Genomic DNA, 23,306 nt, shown 5'->3' on the forward strand with positions numbered 1-23,306 from the left:
GCAGCTCATTACGCCTCATTAAAACAAAGATCAGGATGACACCCAACACATTCTCAATGTTAACCCAGAGGCAGGGAGGACAAATTTGGGCTGGAGGAGAAAATTAAGTTCCTTCAACACATTCCGGTGGCTGTTCAAACACAAGTGGGCTCCTTTTAAGATACGCCCGAGCTTCATAGCACTTTCTGAACATGTTTTTTCTCACCCCCAAAACAGGAAGGATTCATTATTTGTAACATAAGAAAAATATGCAAATACACTAAATCTTCAGTCAGAGTGTGGCAATCGTGTTTGCAGCATAAGCAAATGAATCTGCTCTTCAGGCGGAGTTTTTCTTACTTTCCTTTTCCGGGCCTGATTAGCCTTTGGTGCGTAAATAGCTTGAAATTGACTGTTTTTATGTGCAATTGCAAAGAAATGAAAAAGTAAAATTACTGCGAAGCCTTCATTGCTCCAATGTTTTTTTTCAAACATAAGTTGAAAGACTGTTCATAGATAAACACTAAATGGTTCTAGAGTGCATGCCGCTCTCCAAAAAGAGCCCTTTGAAGAAAAAAAAAGAATCTAGGCCAATTACAACAGACGTAGTTTGAGATGTACTTAAAAGGTTTATGATCTAATATTTGTATTAAGTATGGACTAACAATGCCAAATCGGGTTCAAATAGCCTTTATACATTGTTTTCCACCACACCTATTTGCTTGTATTTTTACTTTTATTATCAGTTGTTCTCACTACCAAATACATTATGATGATGGGAAGAACTGTAGGTGGGTGGGTTAAATGGGTGACATCTCATGGTTTTCTTTTATTCCAGGATCAAAATTATGAAAGTGTCATGTCCAGCATGGTCGCCGTGGCTGTAGCAGATTTTCTAATTTGCGTATGTGCTTCCTAAGGGCGGGTTTTGGGGATTGCTGGTTGCGGGTTCATTGCATTACTTTGCATTATTCTGTTCTGTTTGACCTGAGGAAACCTGTACTTGCCCGTTCTGAGTAAAAGCCTGTTTGGTGAGTATTCCTAGTCTGATTTCCTGTTTGCCTGTAAGCTTGTTTTTGTTGAGTGTTGGACGACTTTTATTTCTTTAATAAAAGTAACTGATCGTTAACGCAAATTAGTTCATCCTTCCTGCCTCCTGCCTCCGATCTGGCCCGGTCCAGTGACGGAATGAACCTGCCAAGATGTGAACTCAGCGAACGATCCCAACACAATCTGGGGAGAGCTGGAGGACGCCGTTTGGCAACCGCCCAGTGAGGTCACCTTCCCTGCCCATTCGAACCACGGCCCCGCCCGTCGTGGCCATTGCTGTGCCTCGAATGGGGTCCCCGGGAAGATTTGACGCTGACCTGTCCGACTCTCCTGCCTGCCTGTTCGACTCTCCTGCCTGCCTGTCCAACTCTCCCGCCTGCCTGTCCGACTCTCCTGCCTACCTGTTCGACTCTCTTGCCTGCCTGTCCGACTCTCCTGCCTGCCAGTCCGACTCCCCTGCTTGCCAGTCCGAATCCCTTGCTTGCCAGTCCGACTCCCTTGTTTGCCAGTCCGACTCCCTTGCTTGGCAGTCTGACTCCCTTGCTGGCCAGTCCGATCCCTTGCCCTCCTGTCCGACTCCCCTGCCTGCCTGTCTGACTGTCTGATTCTCCTGCTGTTCACCTGTCTGATTTCCCCTGCTGCTTGCCTGTCTGACTCTCCTGCTTGCCTGTTTGACTCTCCTGCTTGTCGGTCTGATTCCCTTGCTTCCTGTCTGACTCCCTTGCTTTCCTGTCCGACTCCCTTGCTTTCCTGTCCGTCTCCTGCTTACCTGTCTGACTCTCCTGTTGATCGCTTGTCTAATTCCCCCTGATGATCGCCTGTCTGATTCCCCCTGATGATCGCCTGTCTGACTATCCTGATGATCGCCTGTCTGATTCCCCCTGATGATCGCCTGTCTGATTCCCCTGATGATCGCCTGTCTGACTCCCTTGATGATCGCCCGTCTGCCTCCCCTTACGATCGCCCGCCGGACTTTCCTGATGATCGCTCGCCGGACTCCCCTGATGATCGCTCGCCGGACTCCCCTGATGATCGCCCGCCGGACTCCCCTGATGACCCGCAGTCGGACTCCCCTGCTGATCGCCTGTCTGACTCCCCTGATGATCGCCTGTCCGACTCCCTTGATGATCGCCTGTCCGACTCCGCTGCTGATTGCTTGTCCGACTCCGCTGCCGATCGCCTGTCCGACTCCGCTGCCGATCGCCTGTCCGATGCCCCCTGCCGAGTGCCAAGTCCGACTCGTCCGACGCCGACGGCGCCTGCCTCTCCCTGTCCCTGCGTGTTCGGAGGAGGGAGCGGGGTTGCCCTTATCGGGAGCGTCGACCCATCCCGGGGTGCGAGGTATTTATTTTCTTCTTTTTGGGACCTCAGGAGCTGTCCCTTAAAGGGTGGGCTCTGTCATGTCCAGCATGGTCACCGTGGCGACCGGCTGGCCCCGCCCCCTCGGCACCGGCTGTAGCAGATTTTCTAATTTGCGTGTGTGCTTCTTAAGGGCGGGTTTTGGGGATTGCTGGTTGCGGGTTCATTGCATTACTTTGCATTATTCTGTTCTGTTTGACTTGAGGAAACCTGTACTTGCCCGTTCTGAGTAAAAGCCTGTTTTGTGAGTTCCTAGTCTGATTTCTTGTTTGCCTGTAAGCTTGTTTTTGTTTTTGTCCCTGAGTGTTGGACGACTTTTATTTCCTTAATAAAAGTAACTGATCATTAACGCGAATGAGTTCACCCTTCCTGCCTCCTGCCTCCGATCTGGTCCGGTCTCGTGACAGAAAGTAAGAAAAGGACTGTTTCAAATACAGTCTAAATGCCAAGACAAACCCCCCAAAAAATGAAAAAGAAAGAGTTTATTCGAGTGCATCTAATATTCATGTTGTTGGTATCCTTACGTAAAATACAGTTTTTTTTTGCCTGTTGCTTACAGAGCCATAAAATATATTGCTTTATTCCTCTGATTGTATTGGAATATATTTGTTAGATTTTCAATAGGTTCAAGAAAGTGAACTAAAATATATGCTGCATTTTTTTTTTAAACATTCAATCAGTCCGGCCTTCGTAACCCTTTATTCATTAACAATGATTACAAAAAAAACGCACATTTTTAAAAATGTATGCAGGTTTAGAAATGTTCACATATTGTACATGTCAGGGCGGACCAGAACAGAGCAGGAGACCTCAGAGCGTTCGTTACAAGTCTTTTATTTGGGGAAGCGTACAGGGTTAGCGGGAGACGCGATGACCGTCGAACGTCAGCAGCAACGCCGTGAAGACAACTTCGGGACACGTAGCCAATCGTAGCGTAGGACGGAAGCAGGTTGAGTTTACCGGGACTGGAGAGAAGATCGTAGCGTGGAACGGAAGCAGGTCGGATCGGAGGCAGGCAGAATCAGATAAACAAGTCAAAAATACACAGGAAAATCAGGCATATTTTATATTTTTCCTTATGTTTTGTAGCACAAGTCAAATATTACACAGTGTTCTTTTAAAACTTCACATTGTTGTGTGCTATTATATCTAACAGACTCATCATGCTTTGCTGTTTACCAATGTAAGATAATGCAAACATATGTGTGTGGAGATATTTACGTAGGTGTGTTACCGTCAGGATGCTGCGCAAATCCAAACGTGATTTTCCTGGTCCCTGACATATTTGTGTCCTATTGGCCTCCTGTCTTCCTAATACTAATGCCGTAAAGACTCATTATGGTGATCCGATGTAAGGGTCCCCGGAAATCATTGTAAAAAAATGTTTTAAGACAGCGTGGGCGCCTGTGGCAAGGTCCTGTGTTCTCCGTCCATCCATCCGTCGTTCCTGTGTAGACATTGTCACTACTCATGGACGTCATCTGTTACCCTCCTCGGCTAGCGGCACAGGACGTCTCTTATTTGCAAAGTAAATACAAGTCCTTTCGGGGGCACTCGCATTCATAGGCAATCCCGCCATTCTTCTAAGGCTCAGCGGATCATTTGTTGTGCTGCTTCTTGGGCGGAAAGTTGAGAGCTCAATGTTTATTGTGCATCCTGCAAAGAGAGAGACCACACGAGTTCAAGTGTGGAATAAAAGAAACAACTGGAGAGAAGCAATATTGTGATCTGTGCAATGTTTTGGTGCAAATTACCATGGTAACCTTCATGCACTTCCTCACGACAAATGAAATAGTTTTTCTCAATTTGGTGTCATATGTTTGTTTGTCTCTAAAAGGTTGGAATTGAAAGGTACACTTTGCAATATTTGACTACTAGATGTTGCTGTATTGTGTAGTCAAGTGCAACCAAAAACTAGTGCTTTCAAGCACAAAAAAAGAATACAATTTTACCACTCATTTATTCGCCAAGCTTCGTCTGACTTCTCCGGCACACAAGTATTAGAATTTTTTTGGTCTTTGGGAACCCCTACTAGCATGATGGCAGACAATCATGTCAGCTCCCTCTAGGTGAGAAAATGTTATGTAAAGCAAATGGTTAAGCATGTGAAAAAGCATTTGCTTTATATTCTAATTTTGAACTTGTTCTCAATACAAAAAAAGCCCAGCAGCGCCCCTGAGAACCCTCAGGAGGAACAACCTAGAACAGAAGCTGCTGGTGTCCTTCTACAACGCCACAATGGAGAGCATTCTTGCACATAACATTACTGTATGGTATGCTGGAAGTATGGCATCAGACAGGAGAAACATAGAGTAATCCACACAGCCCAAAAGACTATCCGCCACTCACTACGCAGTTTAGAGGACAATGCCAGCTTGTTCTACGGTAGCAGAGCCATCCACATTATAAAATACTCTTCCCACCCCAGCCACAACCACCTTGACCTGTTGCAATTAAGCGCTACAGGTCCCTTAAAACAAGGACAAACCAGCTAAGAGACAGCTTCTTCTCTAGGGCCGTTATCACCGTAATCATGCGCTCAAAACTTTGAAAACATATCTTTCGACTGATTTGTTTTTTGTCATTTTTTTGCTACTAAATGTTGATGCACTTATTTTCATTGCACTATTGAGATTATGCACTATTTTTTTTCATTCACAAACACTCCACTATTATCATAACGTAGTCCAGTCTCCAAGCACTATGTTTTTTCTGCCATTAATCCTGATGGTTTTATATTTTTTTCTCTTTAAAGCCTTTTTTACAGGTTTAACCTTAAGTGCCATGTCTAATCCTGTTGCAGACCCATGTTTACTGCATTGTTGGCAATAACAAAAAAGACCATTTACATTTAGTAACTATTTAAATTCCTGGTGAATAAATCACTAATCCCCATTTAAGATTGTGTTTATTATAAATTAATAAATAAATAGCATTGTAAATGAATAACTGCTAAAAGTTTCTAGTTTAGTAATCACTCAATATAAGGTGAGAATACATCAATACATTTTGAGCTTGCAAGAAGAACAGGAAAGGACTGTACAAAAACCCTCAGGAATCAAAAAATCCTGTTGTGAAAGCCCATTTTATTAAATATCATAGGTAACGAAAAGAAAATTCCCTTAAAATAAGTCAAAATCAAATAATAGCTAGATAGTCGATTGACCATTAGTGACAATAACATAAACAGTGCATAATAGGCATCCTAAACAATCTTCTTTGCATGTCTTTAATAGCAAAATGAGTACATACGCACCACTACTTACGATCATTACAGTTACGAAAAACTGTAATACGAACATCTGTTTAAAGATGTTGAAAAATACTTGGACATTGCTGTAAGTTGGATTTTGTATCGTGTGCACCTTTTTTATTAGTACAGGACAATACTGTAGTGCTCCTTTCGGCCACTACCGGTGGCGCTGTGAGAGCTCACCCAGCATGCAACCCAAAGAGGAAATCTGGCTTCCTCTTCCTAGTTAAACATACTAAGTACACTGTATCTCTAGCGCGCTAAGAACTTTGATGTTTTTATTGTTTAGTATATTGTGCATCCATTCACTATAGTTGGTGGAAAGTGTAAGAAGAGGCGAGCCGTTTCTTTTGAAATGAAAGTGGAATAAGAAACCTTGATGCGGTTGAGAAAGTGGTTGGATCACTTTTTTGGGGCCACTTTTTACCACGGAAGAGGAAAGCAACAAACTCTTGAAGCTCATCTTCCAAAAGTAAGTTAAACCTCACTTTGTTTATCTTTATAGAGCATATTCTTTTATTAAATGTTTATTTTTAAGTACAAAACAATACAGGCTACTTATACCAGCCTTAAACATAAAAAAATATAGCACTGAAGAAAATTAGGAACAAATTCAACTTACGAACGATCGCCCGGAACCTCGTTCGTAAGTAGGGCAACATCTGGACTACATTTCTCATCATAAGCAAGCAGAGTAAAACCAAATCCGAGGAAATATTAAATAACTTTTTAACTATTTATGTATTTGTAATAAATAATTATCGTTTTATTTCCATGTAGAATTTATATTAAATGATGAAAAAGAAATAATATAGTGTGTTTAACTGGTATTTAGACAAGTCGTGGTGCAGGCGACGTAACAAGAGTCTGGTGCAGTTCACTGAAGCAAGAGCAGACATGTGTCAGTGGTGGAAAAAACAATATGAGTTCTCCTCCAAACTAAAACTCTCTTTGGGAGATGAATATTTCAATTAATGCTGCAGAGTCATTTCTGCCTGCCAGGGACTCTTAGATATTCATGGTATGACAAATGTACTAGTAAGCCCAAAATTATACAGTGTGAGTGCCAGTTAGTGCCCACTCTCACACACAACCCTGAAGAGTGGAGTGGAACAGTGTCACCCTCCCACCTATCCGTTCAGTCAACACAACCTCCCCTCAACCCCCTGAATTAACCACCTGGCAGCATTTGGACGTGACCCGGCTCGCTCCTGGCTTTTTCCGTAATAATCTATAATTATCTCTCGAACCTTGAAAGAGCTTCTCCTGCACTCTCTTGTGCAAAGACGGCACCTGAAGAGCACCGCTACACTGTCAGCAATTGCAGAGTAAGTGCTACATGTTGACTTGCCATCTTGGTGCTTTGGTGCCTAGATTACATTTCCCCGGTTCCTTCTTCAGAATTAGTGAAAAGAACATAATGTGGCAGCCATTAAGAATTTTGCACATAAAAATACCATGAACCGTCAAATTCACTTATTTTAAAGCCTCTGTTTGGACACAATGTACATCAATAACGCCAACTTAGGGTGTGACTCAACATATATAACAGTGTTTATGTCGTCGTTTGAGTACAGCAACTACAAACTAGAATGACTGTGTCCCATTAGAGCATCACCCACATTGATTCAAGACACCATTTTTTGGGTAGGTCATTCACCTCAACTTTTTCTGGTCTGAGAGGGTAGAATGTTTTTCTTGGAAAGCTGCTGACTTATCAAACCCCAAAATGCCAGGTCGGCTATTTTTGGCAGTTTTCACATTTGAGGTAACCTACCTGAGCTTTTGAAATATTGTGTTTATATTAAATGGCCTGAGAGAGTGGAATGTCTTTCTGGGAAAAAGCTAAGTTAACAAAACCAAAAGTGCCGATTTAGATTTTTGGAGAAAGTTTTACATCTGAAGTAACTTACCTGACTTCTTGTAAATCATGGTTTTGATATTTAATGTTGTTTCACTCCGAGGAGTGTGACATTTTTCTCTAGGAAAAGATGCTGATTCAACAAAATAAACAGTGCTGAGTCAGCTTTTCACATCTAATATAACCTACCCGAAATAACCTAAAATAGTGGTCGTATATAAAACAATTCCCCCTTTTTGGGGTGGACAGATAAACAAACAAACGGACAAATGAAGAGATATACTGTACATACTTTGATCCGGAAACATTATCACCACCCTTGCGATGCTCGCGCATTACAAAACGATTTTGGGGACAGTACATGCAAAACTGATTTTGTTTTGTCTAAAAGAAAGACATTTCAGAAAAACTGGTCACTGCTAATAATTTAAACACGTTTACACATTTAAACAACATTTCTAGTACATTAATAGTGACAGTTTATTCTTACATGGAAAATGACAGTGGCACAGTGGTTGGCGCGTGTGCGACAGAGTCCTGAGGTCGTGAAATTGAACCTCCTGTGTGGAGTTTGCATGTTCTTCCCGTGTTTGCGTGGGTTTCCGTTGGGCACTCTTGTTTCCTCCCACATTCCAAAAACATGCATGTCAGGTAAATTGGCCTGTGCAAATTGATCCTAGGTGTGAATGAGCGAGCGAATTGTCTGTCCCAGTGTGCCCTGCGATTGCCTGGCAACTAGTTCAGGGTGTCCCCTGGCCACTGCCCGAAGATAGCTGGGATGGGCTCCAGCACCCCCGTAACCCTACTGAGTATAAGCGGTGCAGATAATGGATGGATGGAAAATGACAGTATACAAGTACAACATTGTCAGATTTTGAACATGTGTACACCCTAATATAAGATATGTTTAGAAGTGCCATTGTGTCATCTAAGACTACCATCAGTGTATTTTACTCTTTAGAAAAATACAGAAAAATAAATATATACAATAAAAAATGGTATCATCCATATGATGTCATTTTAGGAAGGGTTGGGTGAGTATGAATAGGAGCATGCCTGTTTTTTCATTGTCTAATATTTAAAGGCTCCTAGGGATAAAATAACTTTATTCATTAAAAAACTTAAATAATAAGCATTAAAACAACTTGTAATATCATCCAGACATGCATTTTCAAAAATATTAATTGGTCGGTAAACTTAGATTTGGAATTGTCAGGATCTGTTGCTGAGGGTACCACAAAAAAATAAAATAAAAATAAAAATAAAAACTTGTAAAAGGCCGGTCAAAATAATTTGAAGAATATGTTTGTGGTTTCGTCACCTTGAGTTCCCGTAGTTTGTATTTCTCCGAGTGCTTTTTGTACTTGTTTTGGTTGCACTTGACAATACAGTGACATGTAGTTGTCTAATATTACACTATTGTTCTTTAATCAGTAGGCACAACAGTAGTGACAGTATTATTAATAGAGGAAATATCCAATGATTTTCTATTCATCTAATTGATTATAGACCAATTAAAATGATCAAAACAATAATAAAAAAATATATATACCTGGACAGTCAGATTTATTTTTGGGTTAACGTTAAGACTTAAAATGAATCCCAGCTAAATCCTGCTAAACGGGCTGGCTTGTAATATGCTGCATGTATTGATGCTGGGAGGGCCTAATGGATAAATAAAGCACACTGACTTCTCTCTGTTTGAAGAGTGTCACAGGAAATGAAAAGCAAACGGAAAGAGGCAAAACAATTTGAATGAGGACAAATCCCTTTGACAGCAGCCGTGATTTTATCTCTGACTGAAAAATAAAACGTTTTGTCTTCAAGGTTTTTGGGGGAGATATATATGACCTATTTGGTGACCTCTACAGAAGTGGCTACAAATATCAAATAAGGACAGAAAATATTGCAGAGTAGGAGCAGCCATATAATAGGCCCTAATGCAAAAAAAAGCAGAAATTATCTTCCCTTCTTTGAGACCGAAAAGACCAAATCTTACTTACATGCTCCAGATACATTAGCAAGAGCAAAATGTATCTTTTGCCTCTATCATTAAGATTCAATTAGGTTAATGTCCTACATTTTGTAAAACATGGACTGAATGTATGTTTTCTGACACATTTTTAAGCCATTGAATGTACCTGCACACGTATATATTTAACATATAAATAGAAAAAACGATTTTTAACATCTCACCTCTTTCTCTAATTCGACCAAATATTCAGTACAACATACTTGTAAACAAAGGATGGATGAACTGTGAAAAATAATACAGTACCCCAATTGCATATAATTTGCACCTACGATTTTAAATATTCATTTTCTTTTTTACTAACTATTTTTTCTCAATAATATATATCATAAATAATACTTAAAATTAAGAATATATGACTACCCATGCAGGTGTCTATATTAACCTTTTTAATCGTGTAAAAACATGGCCAAAATTGTCTGATTTCTGTATAGGTTGCCCATTCTTGAACTGAAAATTAGATGCATAATAAAGAAATAAACATTAATGAAACTTTTCCTCGGATTTAAAAGTATTAATTAAAAAATACCATCCATTTTACAATTTTAGTAAATAGTGGTATCTGCAATTCGTGTCGGTATTGATGGCTACTCAAAAGTTGTGGTATTGACCATACCTTTTTAAAATGGGCAAAATCCTCTAATATGGCTGATTTTTTTCCTTGTTTGAAATATATTTATAGTGGAAAATTGTTCTTGAAATGTAAGACAAAAAAATCAGCCATCATTTTGGATCGATGGACTGCAAAAAAAATAAGTATCTAGAATTCATATGATTTTTATTTATGATTCAAAGTATCATTTTTCTTATTTGACTACATTTTAACCATTTTTTCAGATAAAATACCATAGGAAAAATTACAGTTAAAATCTAGGATAGACGTCTACCAATACCAGGTACCAGTATTAGCCTATTTAGTGTTTGTGTGGTCAAAATAAGACAAATAATATTCAAGGTAATGTCTAGAAAAAGTGTGCTGGTATCTGAAAGTATTTCTTAAAAAATATAAATCATATAAAATACTGTTGAATAATGGTATGGTATAAGTAACTTATGTCGGTTCTTATGGCTACTCAAGGGTTGTGGTCTTGAATATACCTATTTGAAGTGGGCAAAATATTATATTAAGGCTGATGGTTGATCATTTCGCTCTTTTGGAATATATTCATAAAGAGTCTTCTTTAAATAAAAATGAATCCATCATATTTTAAAGCAGATCGTTTTTTTTAAGGATGGATGAATGGATGCCTATTAGGAGAGCTTAGAGGTAAGATCAAGCCTAAAGAAATCCAGCCTGACCTGGGCCTGCTGGTATTAAGGCCCAAATCAGCCCAAGCCTGACCAATTAAACGACCGAGCCTGAAGCAAACTCGAATTTGTAAATACTCGTGAGGAGGATGAGTTTATGGCCGAGGCTCGGGCTGGGCTCGGCTGGGCTCAGGCTGGGCTCGGGCTGGGCTCGGGCTGGGCTCGGGCTGGGCCCAGGCTGGGCTCGGGCCCAAGATGTTACCTCTAGGCGAGCTATATAGACAAATGCAGTCTTTTTATTTTAGACTTCATAATATAATTTTTTGGGGTAAAATGTATTTGAAATTAAGCCACATAGAAAAACAACAACAATACAGCGTTCCATAGTTGACACAGTAATCCTCACGTAAACACAAACCCAAGTCAGATGGATCACAATGGCATCGGGCAAAAACACTTTGCAATACGTCATGAGCACAGTTGTGGAAGCTTAAGTGGTGTTCATAAAAAATTGAAAATAAAAAAAGTGTGTATTACTCATCTGCTTTATTTACCGTATTTCCAAGACCATAGGGCGCAGTCGCTGTTGCTGAGTCTATTTCTGTATTCAAGACGTACACAGGGAGCACCCAACGATAGGGCGCGGGAGCCCTCTGCTTCAGGCCGCGCTACAACAACACAGACAAGCATACAAGTGTGCGTATTTTTAAGAATACAACGGAAGAAAAACTGAGTTTCGTTGTGAATTATTTTAGGATAAGTAAAATACACGGGTAAAACGAAATTTAAAAAAAGAGCTGGTGCAAAACAGTTTGGCACTCACATGTTTTTCTGGTAATTTGTAAAATAACCGTCAAAATCGTCTTCCTGTTTCTGACCAGAACAGCTTAATCTTCATTAATTTGTTTGTTTTCTTCACTTTCAGAGTCACTTTCCGAAGGTCCTGCCTAAACATCTAGTATTTTCATTATAATCTGCTGTATGTTTCTGTGCCACATTAATTCTGGTCCGGGTGGAAAAATGACACAGTTTCATGAAAAATCAACACCAAGACGAGACCAACTTTCAAATTACTATATACGCTACGGCTTCAGCATCTATGAGTAGTACTTCTGCAAACAGTGGACGCATTATGTGTGACATCTCATGTCCTCTTCTGTTTGTGGGCAACTTTTGTCAAACACAGAAAAAAAGCATAAAACTCACAGGAGATTGCATACATGTCACATTTAGTTAGAATTGTGAACGACCTCACGATTTATTTAATACGTTCCGTAATATGTTCTGCTTTCGGTAGCACAATAACTTTAATTGGTAGATACGCTAAGGGGGATCCATGAGCACTTCCGCTAACAACATATTACGTTTGACGCCACACGTCCTCTTCCGTGCGAGAATATAGGATATGCTGAGCGGCCAAGTAGAATAGTGTTTGTGTATCCAAGCGTACAAAAACATTGTCTGATAAATCAAACTTGCGGTGGTGGTCAGTGCTTTTGAAAGTGGCTCGGGTCCATCTCATGAACATGCTCTCTCATGTGGAACAATGTGAAGCATTGTGAATTTTAATAAAATGTTTGCTGGAAACTTAGTGCTGTTCATCTTCTGAATAGTTAAACATCCCGACAAAAATATTTCCCCACAGGAAAGAAAGGGCATTTGAAGCTATGTTAAGGGGGGGTCCAACATCAAACACTTTATCAAAATCAATTTATTTGCCATTTCATTTAAAGCCCACCAGTTAGTTAGGAAATATGGAATTGTGTTTAAACACAAACACAAATTGATATTTCATGAATAAAACAAAAAAAGCGTTTGAAGATCATTTTTGATGGGTTCAAATGCACACATTTTATATAAACAATTCCAAAAAATGGTTTGGACACAATTATTTATTTTGTTTTTATTTACTTTTTATCTAATTGATCTTTTCTAGGAGCTCAGTCTTTGTTTACTTTGGCAATTCTTGGGTATTTTGACTACTAGTTGACTCAAGAATAAAAAAAAAACAGTAAAAGTGAAAGGCAAATGCAACAGTGTGATAATTACAGACTCCATCCTCATCGAATCAACATTCTGAAAGAGGCTCGAATGATTTGGGGAGCTGTTTTGCTGGGAATGACGTGCATGAGGATTTTACAGAAAATTCGGTTGCCAAGCAGGATTAGGGTTTCAAGACATTCTTGAGTAAAGTATGAGTTTCAATTCTGGGTCAACAGTTCTTAATTGTTTTGCAAACCTGTTAAGGGAATATAAAAGTTGGATTTAAAGGCAAGGCCAATATTTTCAAGTCTTGGCTATGGATTCATGTTAATGGTTCAAACTGCTCGTAGTTAGAAAAGCATGTTTTTATTTGAGAGTTCTGGTTTTTAATCTGGGTTTTCAAACCAGGGTTACGAGTATTAAAATACAATTCGGGGTTCTGAGACATGGTTATAATTTACATTGTTTGCGATGGGGTTTAAACCTGAGGCATCGATCCATCCATTATCTGCATGGCTTATCCTTAGTAGGGTCGCGAGACATTTGTGATTCTGGGAAAGGTTTTCTTCTCTAAGATCATTTTTCCTTCTTCGCCCCAGATTAATATAATGCTTTGCAAATTCATTAAGGGAATTTAAGAATAGGGTTGCAAGCCAAACGATCACTTCATATGTTGGGACACTCTTTTGACTGAAAGGACTGTAGCCATCAACCCCATTTTGGGCTTTAAACCAGGTTAAAATTATCAGCCTGGTTTAGGTGACAAAATGAATGTTTGTCTGTGACCAATAAAAGCATCCTTGTGACATTTGGTGTAAAATTCACCCCAAAAAGGACCCATTCTTTACTATCCTACTTCATCCCATTAAACACCAATTACATTCAGAGGCAGATTTGCATCTGCTTAAATAACCCCATCTCCATTGACTTCAAGAGGAGCCTGACAAAAAAAGGTCATAGTTTTTTTTTCAAAGAAAAAAACATCTCTCCCTGCTCAACCAAGCACAGAAATTGCATTTGATTCAGACTCACATTCAGCCTTGATGCCATCTCGTATGCGCGCTGAGCTGTGCCGATTAGACAAAGACGGCTTTTATTTGGGCGGCGGGCCCTGAGAATTTAAGTCGAGCTTGGTTCAGAATTCATTAGAGAGATGAACGCAGGAGTCGCTTTCCCTTTGCAGCTCACACGTTCTCTGTCGCAGCAACATTAACGTGACTCTCTGCGTTAGCTTAAACAGTACGGCATATGCAGTGTGGCAGGGGTTGCCAATATTTTTGAAGTTATTTCCGTTTCGAAAACCAATCTAGTTTAACTGTAAGAAAATGATCCTACTTTTATCTATTAATTTTTAAAATTCGCTCCATTTTAACTTGTCAGGGGGACCTTGCCGGCTTCTGTTACCGCATGAAACGCATCCATTCTTCCATCCTTCCATTATCTGCACCGCTTATCCTCAGTAGGAGCCCATCCCAGCCATCTTCAGGCAGTGGGCAGGTTACACCCTGAACTAGTTACTAGCCAGTTGCAGGGCACACATAGACAGACAACTCACTCGCTCATTTACACCTAGGGACAATTTGGACCGGCCAATTAACCTGATATGCATGTTTTTGGAATGTGGGAGAAAACCCATGCAAGCACGGGGAGAACATGCAAATTCCACACAGGAAGGTTTGATGTCATGACCTCAGAACTGTGCCGCGGACACACTAGCCACTCAGCTGCCGCAGGAGACCCATTAAAATTATAAAGAACTCTTCTCAACCCGGCCAAATCTTTGACTTGTTCTTCTCTGGTAGGCTCTACAGGACTTATAAACCAAGGACAAAGATGCTCAAAGACAATTTCTTCCCCAGGTCTTTTTACACCCTAAACAAGCCTGGAAACTGAAAAATATATATTTTGCAAGTTTTTTAGGGTGTTTTGTAATGCTGCTAAATGTTATTGCACTACTTATCATTGCAATATTGTTATATTGCACTCTTTTCATTGCTCTATTAATACAACTTGGGCACTCTAAGCAACAATTTGTAATGTTTTTGCCTATTTATCCTGAAAGTCTTTTATTTTATTTTTCTCTTTTATGTCTTAATTACGTGTTTACCCTGGCGGACCGTGTCTAATCTTATTGCATACAATGTTTCACTAAGTTATTATTAAGGACAATAAAGACAATTCAATGTAGTTATTGAAAATAATTAGAATAAGCGGGGGCAGATGCTTGTATTTGTTATCATTATAATTTAATATAAAACAAAATAATTGGAAGTTACAAATTTAAATCAAAGTAAGTAAAATTGAAAATGTTATTGCAGGGTTGGGCAAACTTTTACTGTTGCCAGCAACGTACAGTTTACATTTTCGGAAAGGGAAAATGAGTGATTTGATATATATTTGTATATGCCGATGGTATAAAATCCGATACCTTGGCAATACATGAGGAAAAATGACAAAGACATTTTTCTAACTTGCAATTTACAAATACATTTACTCTACATGTTGTATTTCATTTTAGATTCACAGATTATTTAATCATATTAGTTTTGAAACACTCAGAATTAATGTAAAATAAAATGATAAATATTTCTGAAGTTAATTCTACGTATAGTTATTATATTTTTACAATTTTTGTCTGTTAGGCCGGATTAAAACCTGACAGGCTATGATTTGTAATATAACCAAATTGTAGATATAGAAAACCATTATAGAGAAAAATTATCTGAAAATATGTGTCTCTTAATTGCATTGATCCAAACATAACTTGCCTATGAAATGTAGAAGGAATGCAATTATCTGCCACTGGAGTCAAAACATTTTCCTACGACGGGATGTCAATTTTCGTTTTTTTACTTTTTTTTTTTTACAGTTTTTTTCCAATTGGATCCTTTGCAGGGTACAATTTCTGAACATGATTTAATTTGTCTCATGCAATTTTATGTCATGATTATTGATGTGAGGCACCTGGGCCCGCTCCTTTGGCGCCAACTACCTCGGACTCTGATTGGGTCCCTCTCACTATTTGAAACCCCCTCTTTTTGTCACCTGCGAACCTCAGTTTACGCTAGGCAAGCTTATCGACCCTGACTCACTCCTGTTTTGGCTTCCATCTGTTTCCCGGCTTCAACCCGTTTTCTGAACTCGACCACGTTTGTTGCTCTCCTGACCTGTTTTTTTCCGCACCTAACACCACCATCGCTCGCCACGGAAGTACCACTTCTGCGTTCGGAACCACCTGCTCTCCGCGACCGGCGATCACCTGATCGTGCGTGCAATCCTTTCCCTTCTTCCCAATAGAAATGAGAGAAACGTACGCAAGTGGGTCCTGTCTCTGTTCTGGTCTTGACAATTTATGCTTTTTGCTGATTTTGTAGATAAAGTTACACCAGGTGTCAAATAGCTACTTTCATTCACTTTTATGAGTGAAGTGTTTTTTAAGCGGAAAGCACGGCAGCGCAGTGGTAGGCACGTGTGCGGCACAGTTCTGAGGTCATAAGATCGAACCTTCCTGCGTGCAGTTTGCATATTCTGCCCGTGCTTGCGTGGGTTTCCTCCGGGCACTCTGGTTTCCTCCTAGATTCCAAAAACATGCGTTTCAGGTTAATTGGCAGGTCCAAATAATCCCTGGGTGTGAATGAGGTAATTAATTTGCTGTCTCTGTGTGCCCTGCGACTGTCTGGCAACAAATTCAGGGCGTCCCCTGCCCGAAGATTGTTGGGATGGGCTCCAGCAACCCCGTGACCCTACTGAGGATAAGCGGTGCTGATAATGGATGGATGGATGGATGTTTTTTAAGCAGTGTGCCAGGGTTCACTTCTGTCCCATGAGACTTTGTCTAGTATGCCGCAGGAAATTTCCTGATTATGTCGTCACAAAAAGCAGTCTCTTTGCCTTTTTTCTAGTGATCAGCCAAGTAACTGTAACATTCATACGTAACAGTAGGTGGCAACATTGTTTTTTAACTTTTAAATTTTCATATAATAATGCTAGAATAATTTTCTGCTCGTCACATAAGTGTTTTTTTTAATAACTTTTAGGATTGCACTGCAAAATAATAAATCATATAATGCAAAAATATTTCTTATAAATTGGCTGATTTCAATTAAAACCTTTTTTTTTACTCAGGAAAAAAAAAAACTGAAAAATGTTAGAATGCATTTTTTTCCACTAATTTTAGGGACTATATATAAATACGGGATCAACCATAATGAGAGAAACAGTTTATAGTGTTATTTTTTTAACACGGTAATTTAAGCTTTAAAACACCAAGCAAAATGGCCTGGCAGTGCTGAGCTAATAGAATATTGGATTTGGCTGTTTGGAGTGGTCGATGGTAGGGAGCTGCAGTTCCTAATTTGGCTGCCAGGAGGCGTTGGAGATACACTAAAAGCAGGCTACACAAAAGCAGATGTTTTTTTGTTGTTGTTGGTATTCATTGGTGGTGCCTTGACATGAAACTTAGTCAAAAAAATGGAGGCCTAAAGTACCTCTGTGTACAAACCACCCGTTTTGGAGCCTATTAGTTACATAAAACACACACATACACACTCAAATCTGGATGTATGAAGTAAATTAGAGAGATTGGTATTAGGAATCAATTTTTTAAATAGTTGAGAAATCTTTTTGATGAAAAAGTGTGCTGCAAAAAAGTTCAGAAACGTTGATTTTCTTTAATGGAAATATGAAAGGACCAAGCCTGAAGCAAATTGAAATATAGTTTATTATAGGCTAGCAAATGTCCCTGTGGGAAAATATTTCAACAGCGTGATTCCCATTCAAGTTGTTTAAACTGTCCTTATGTTCTGTTTTCACAATCCGAAATGGCGACTGCAAACCAACGCCCAGTTGCTGGATGCAGATTGGCTAAAACAAAAAGGTGTGGAATACAAGGTAAAATATACAGGAAATAGAATTGCAGAAAGTCTTCTTGAAGGAGGAGCTAGCTGATACGCCCCAGGCAAAGGAAGTTGCTCTAACGAATGAACCGCTGACATCGGAGCAATAATGAGTGTGTGCACACAGTAGGAGACACTGTAGAGGACTTCATTAAAAAGAACACATCTTGTCCTCCCACCACATTCGCCCCATTCGCCACTGTCACCGCTGTGGGGGGCTCAGTAGTCAAAACAGTGCCTCACTTAATGGAATTAGAGCCACCATCGAGAATGTGCAGTCGAGCCATTTCCCTTGGCGTTACTCAAGCCTAGCTGAACAAATTGAACCTGTACTGTAGTGTGTGTACGGATCCCAGTTGAGCATAAGGGGGGCATATTATCTTATATATATATATATATATATATATATATATATATATATATATATATATATATATATATATATATATATAACTTAAAACAACTTCATTTATGAAGCATTAAATCGCTTATCTGAGTCCTCTTCCCTAAGCAAATATTGCTACTGGAAGTCAGGATTAGGGTTTTAAACGGTTGAGTTTCCTTGGCCTGGCTCCACCACGGCCTGCGAAGAACAGGCGTCGTGGCGGTGCTCCCTGCGCAGATGCCCATTTATCAGCGTGTAAATAAACTGTTCCTTGCTCCTTGCTAATTCATCATTGGGGGGGGGGATTCAGGCATATCTGAGCCAAAGATGATAATCCATTTTACAAGTAGGCCTGCTTGTTACCTCCACTATGTACGCTAGAAGATAATTTAATGACCCAGTCGGCGACTCCCGGCTTGTTTCCAAATAGGCAACCATTCCTGCCATTCGCTTTGGCCGCGGCAGTCGTCCCCCTGGTTTGTCAAGTGACTTCGCAGATTAAGAAACCCGGTGCAGATATTGATTTGCAACAGGCTTGTGGGGTCTGCACGAGCATCAAATATTAATAGAGTGTTGTCTCGGTTTCACGTACGGCTCCGGAATAAGCATTGCAGTCAAGGGTGGTTCGGGCATTTTTTTTCTATTTCATTTTGAAACGGTGCTTTGAAGGCAGACTTTCAACTCCAGCTTGTATAATACAATATGTGGGAGGAATAGATTACCTCAATGTGAGGTGGCTTTGTCATTTTATAATAGGGAATGAGTGAAAAAAGGAACAGAAAAACTGTAAGGTATTTTTTCTGGGTTCTGGGCAAAACGGTTCTCTAGCCCAGGCTCTTGTGACATCTTCATGTGCTCCTGACAAGGTGGATTAAAACAAAACAAATCCTCTGCAGCACGGAAATTCGTCTCCTTCCCCGGAGCAAATTGGCACTTCCCTGCAAGTCATTATTACCGACATTTGAAAAGATGTTCATGTTAGCCCGATATATGTTCTGTACTAGGCCTATACACGATGACCTCGCACAACTTATGTTTAAATGACTTCAGTCAATCAGCATAAAGGAAAGCTTTTTATTCAGTCGTTTTCTATACTGTATTATCCTGTCCCTGGTAACAGCAAAAACTACATGTTTTTATCGACAATGCAGAGGCTAAAAGGATAAACAGTAATCCCTCGCTTTATGGCAATTTACTTTTCGTGGTTTCGATACCTAGCAGACTTCTATCGATGCATTGTATTCTGCAGTGTACAAAACATAGCAAATGCTATCACTGGAGCAGGCAGCTGAGGGTGGTGTGTGTGTTTTGAGTAGGAGTGACTATGTGTGTGACTGTGATAGGCTGGTGTATGTTGTCAGTTAAACAGTCAGGTAAACGCACAAGTCGAGGTGTCCACCCAAAACAAACTGCAAAGCACTGCGACGGCAAGTATGATCGTGGCTTGTTATAGCAATGAAAAATCTATCAATTAAATCAAACTCAGAGGAAAGTCAGAAGAGCGCCCACGAAATACTGATCACCACCGGGTGCTCCGTAGATTGTTATTGGGTACAGGAAGAGACCGGGGAGGACATAGCAAAAGCAAGGTTGCATGTCCAACTTAATACTATGTACAACTCTCACAAAACACCCTTGCTGAACCTGTATCCCACCACTGCCAGATTTGGTACTCAAACAACTGATGACCTGGAGATGCAACTCGTGGGAAATGGCTGTATTGGTGCCATTTGTATTTTATTCATCATAGAGACCCAGGCCAACCACAGTGTCACTGATGCTAGTGGACAGCCGGCCATTCTTTACATCACTTTTTACGACGAGCAGCCACCATAATTTTTGTACTATTGTATAATGACAATAAAGAGCATTCATTCATTTATTCAACTGCAATTGTGTGTTTTCTGATTTATATTGTCATTCTGTAGTTGTTATCAGCCCTTTGAGACACTTTGTGATTAAGAGCTATAAAAAAAATGACTTGACTTACTGTTTTACAGTCGTCTAGAATATATTTACATATATATTTATATATTTATATATACCAGAGTGCCCGGAGGAAACCCACGCAACCACGGGAAGAACATACAAACTCCGCACAGGAAGTCCGGTAGTTGGATTTGAACCCACACAGGAGGTTCCCGAGACCTTAGAACTGTGCCGCACACGCGCTAACCACTGCCCCACCGTGCTGCCCCCGATCAATATATGCATTTTTTAAAACCACGTGTCCAAACAGGGTAGCATGGCAGCTGTGTAGTTACTTTGTCGCACAGTTCTGGGTTCATGGGTTTAAATCCAATTACCAACCTTCCTGTGCAGAGTTTGCATGTTGTTCCCGAGCTTGGCTGTGTTTCCTCTGGGCCCTCCGGTTTCCTCCACATTCCAAAGACATGAATGTCAGGTTGATTGGCCAGTCCAAATTGTCCCTAGATGTGACTGAGTGAGTATGTAGTCTGTTTCTGTGTGCTCTGCGACTGGCTGGCAACCAGTTCAGGGTGTCTCCTGCCCACTGCCCGAAGATTCCTGGGATGGCTCCAGCAACCCCGCGGCAGTACTGAGGATAAGCAGCGCAGATAATGGATGGATGGATGTGTTTATACATTGTGCCCATTTGTTTATGGAAAGCATTGATTAGATATTGGAGGTACCACAAATGTAAAAAAGTGAAACGTGAAAGCTCTGCTTGAAATGTATCTTTCCACAAGAAGCCGTTCTTTTCATAATTTTCTTAGAAACGAGTATTTTTAAGAAACTCAGCAATGTTTAATCACAAAACAATGGCAAAAGCGGGAAACAAACTTTTTGAAAGATGACTGTTCAGGCTTACTTTTGATATGTTGCTTTTTTATACAGCTACATAACGACATCTTCGGTAGGCCTTCAAAATGGCAAAAAATGGATTACACTGCCTCTTTCCATTTGAGAAAAATGCCTGGCATTGAGTTAAATGCATGTCACTGTTATATGTATTCTGTTCGTCCCCAAGCCTGGCAAAAATGCTAACATTCATGTTCAGTATAAATGAAAGAACAGACTGCCCTTTTTCAAAGGTACCTGTGGGAAATGGCAACTGCAACCCCCGCAGCTTGGCTTATTGTCGCTGAATGCAGATGTCTGTCAAGCGAAGTGTGCTCGCCACCTTCCTCCCTCTGTATGTATGTTCGTTCAGCATCCATCAAAAAGCAGCTTTGCATGAGCAGCATCAAAGCGCAGTACGCTGTAAAGCTCATCTCGTGTTGACACGACGTGCAAAGCTGATTACGTCTGCCCGCTCTTGTCACAGTGGACCTTACAGCGGCCATATTGTCCTCCGTGACGCTCTAGGCGGAGCATGCGTGTTGACGGGTTGCGGCTTTACCAAAGTTCTATCCCCTGGTGCAGACTTTTTTTAATTAGGAGCTGGGCAGCGACCACTGGAGATCCCTATTGTTTACACGGAAATTATTATGATTTGCTTCCTGGCTGTTTGATAGGATGAGCCGGCAATAACAGAGGGTCGAAATATTTGTCAGGGGAACTGTTTCAATAGTCCGGCTCCCGTTTCGAATCGGGGACGCTCGTCACATCAAAGTGTGTCTCTGAGGCTGAGGACAAACAAACACAGGAAGCAAGCAGACAATCATTTGCAATTCCGATGACAACTCTCAAAAGTCAAATGAACGACAGACGCACTTCAAAGTTGTCGTTTCACACCTTTGATCGGGCAAACTTTTTGATGACGATAATAGGAAGCCTGACGGCTCACTATCAGTGCCCCGGCTTTCTGAGATAAGATAAGAAATCTAGTTTGGGTTTAACTTTTACAATTGTTTTGGTTCTTTTAGAGTGAAATGAAAGTTTTGGCCCTAATATTCATATTCAGACCGGATCAATGAGTGATTCAGACGTGGATGTTCAACACAATTTCCGAGAGATCACGTTGGAGAGACTCTTACCTAGGGCTCACTTTCATTTTCCACTGGATTATGAATTTTCTTTTTAACTGCCCACAGTCTGTGAAAAACAGCCAATACGTCTCTTTCATAATAACAGTGAGGACCGGCTCTCCCTAAGGATGTGTACTTAGCCCTATGCTTTTCACACTCTGCTCCTCTGACTCTTCACCTGTCCACCTTACTAACATAATTCTTATCTTTGCCAACGACACTCTGACGACCATGGTAGGCTTCATTTCTGACAGGTTTGAGATGCCATAGAGAGACTAGGTAGAGAAGCTGACAATGTTGTGTTCAAAAAGACTCATACTGAACACCGCAAAAAAAAACTTCAGGAGGAAACACACGGACCCAGCACCAGTCATCATCAATGCAGACTGTGTAGAGCAGAGGTAGGCAACTTAGTCCTTGGGGAACGCAGGTCTTGCATGTTTTGGATTTTACTTCCTTCAACTCAGGTGATTCCAAGCACCAAAAACATTAACAGGTTTGTGCCAGCTTCTTAACTAGCAAGTCTACTCTTTTAAGTAACTGAGTATGCACATTTCCCATGACATATCCAGGTCTGCTAACACCAGAGCTGTGGTATAGACGGTGCAGCAGAGGCTTCATCTCCTGAAAGTGCTCAAGAAAAACAACCAGGAAAATAAACTGTTGGTGTCTTTCTAAAGAGTCTCAGTGAAGAGCATACTGGGATTTCGCATCATGGTGTGGTATTCCGGGCCCACAGAGTCATTAACACAACCCAGAAAATCAATGGTTGCGCTCTGCCCAGCCCAGAGGTCATTGTCGGCTCTCATTACCACAGAAGCGCAGACAACAATATTAAGGACTTCTTTACCTTATTATAATTAGTATAATTACATCTCAAATCATAGATAACATGTTGCAGATTGATTTAAAAATATTTTATTTCACAGGAAGAATAAGACTATTGTAAAATACAAAAGATAACTTAGCAGTACTGTTTTATTGAACTTGAGGGTAAAACAGTAAAATGACAAAAGTGAGTGAGCATTTTCCTTATTTCCCTAGAACAATAAAATAATATTAAGTTAGCAAATTGACTTAGCAGTATTATATTATTTACCTTAATGGTAAAATCAGAAAGTAAGTAATTAAATAAATGATTGAGTTAGTAATTAAGCTAATAAGTGAGTGAATGAGTAAGTGAAAAGGTAGGTAAGTAACTTAAGTAAGTATGTGGATAAGTGAGTGAGTGAATATGTTTATCTTATGTCATCTGACAAAAAAAGCAGGACAAATATTAATAACACTTTTAAATTCTATATATTTATCAGCATTACAATATGTTTGATTTGG

At 40.2% G+C, this 23,306-nt stretch overlaps 1 long non-coding RNA gene across 1 annotated transcript; it reads right to left on the reverse strand.

The window, feature by feature from the left end:
• Window positions 1-3,241: 3,241 nt before the first annotated feature.
• LOC148359357 (uncharacterized) lies at window positions 3,242-21,342 on the reverse strand. The gene is made up of 3 exons (XR_015851378.1): window positions 21,103-21,342; window positions 11,337-11,450; window positions 3,242-4,044 (listed from the first exon to the last, which is right to left on the reverse strand). It is a non-coding gene; the product is annotated as an uncharacterized LOC148359357 (long non-coding RNA).
• Between the last annotated feature and the right edge of the window lie 1,964 nt (window positions 21,343-23,306).

This window comes from Urocampus carinirostris, chromosome 9 (genome assembly GCF_059441175.1).
Source record: "Urocampus carinirostris isolate Australia breed hairy pipefish chromosome 9, RoL_Ucar_1.0, whole genome shotgun sequence".
Lineage (NCBI taxonomy): Eukaryota > Metazoa > Chordata > Actinopteri > Syngnathiformes > Syngnathidae > Urocampus > Urocampus carinirostris.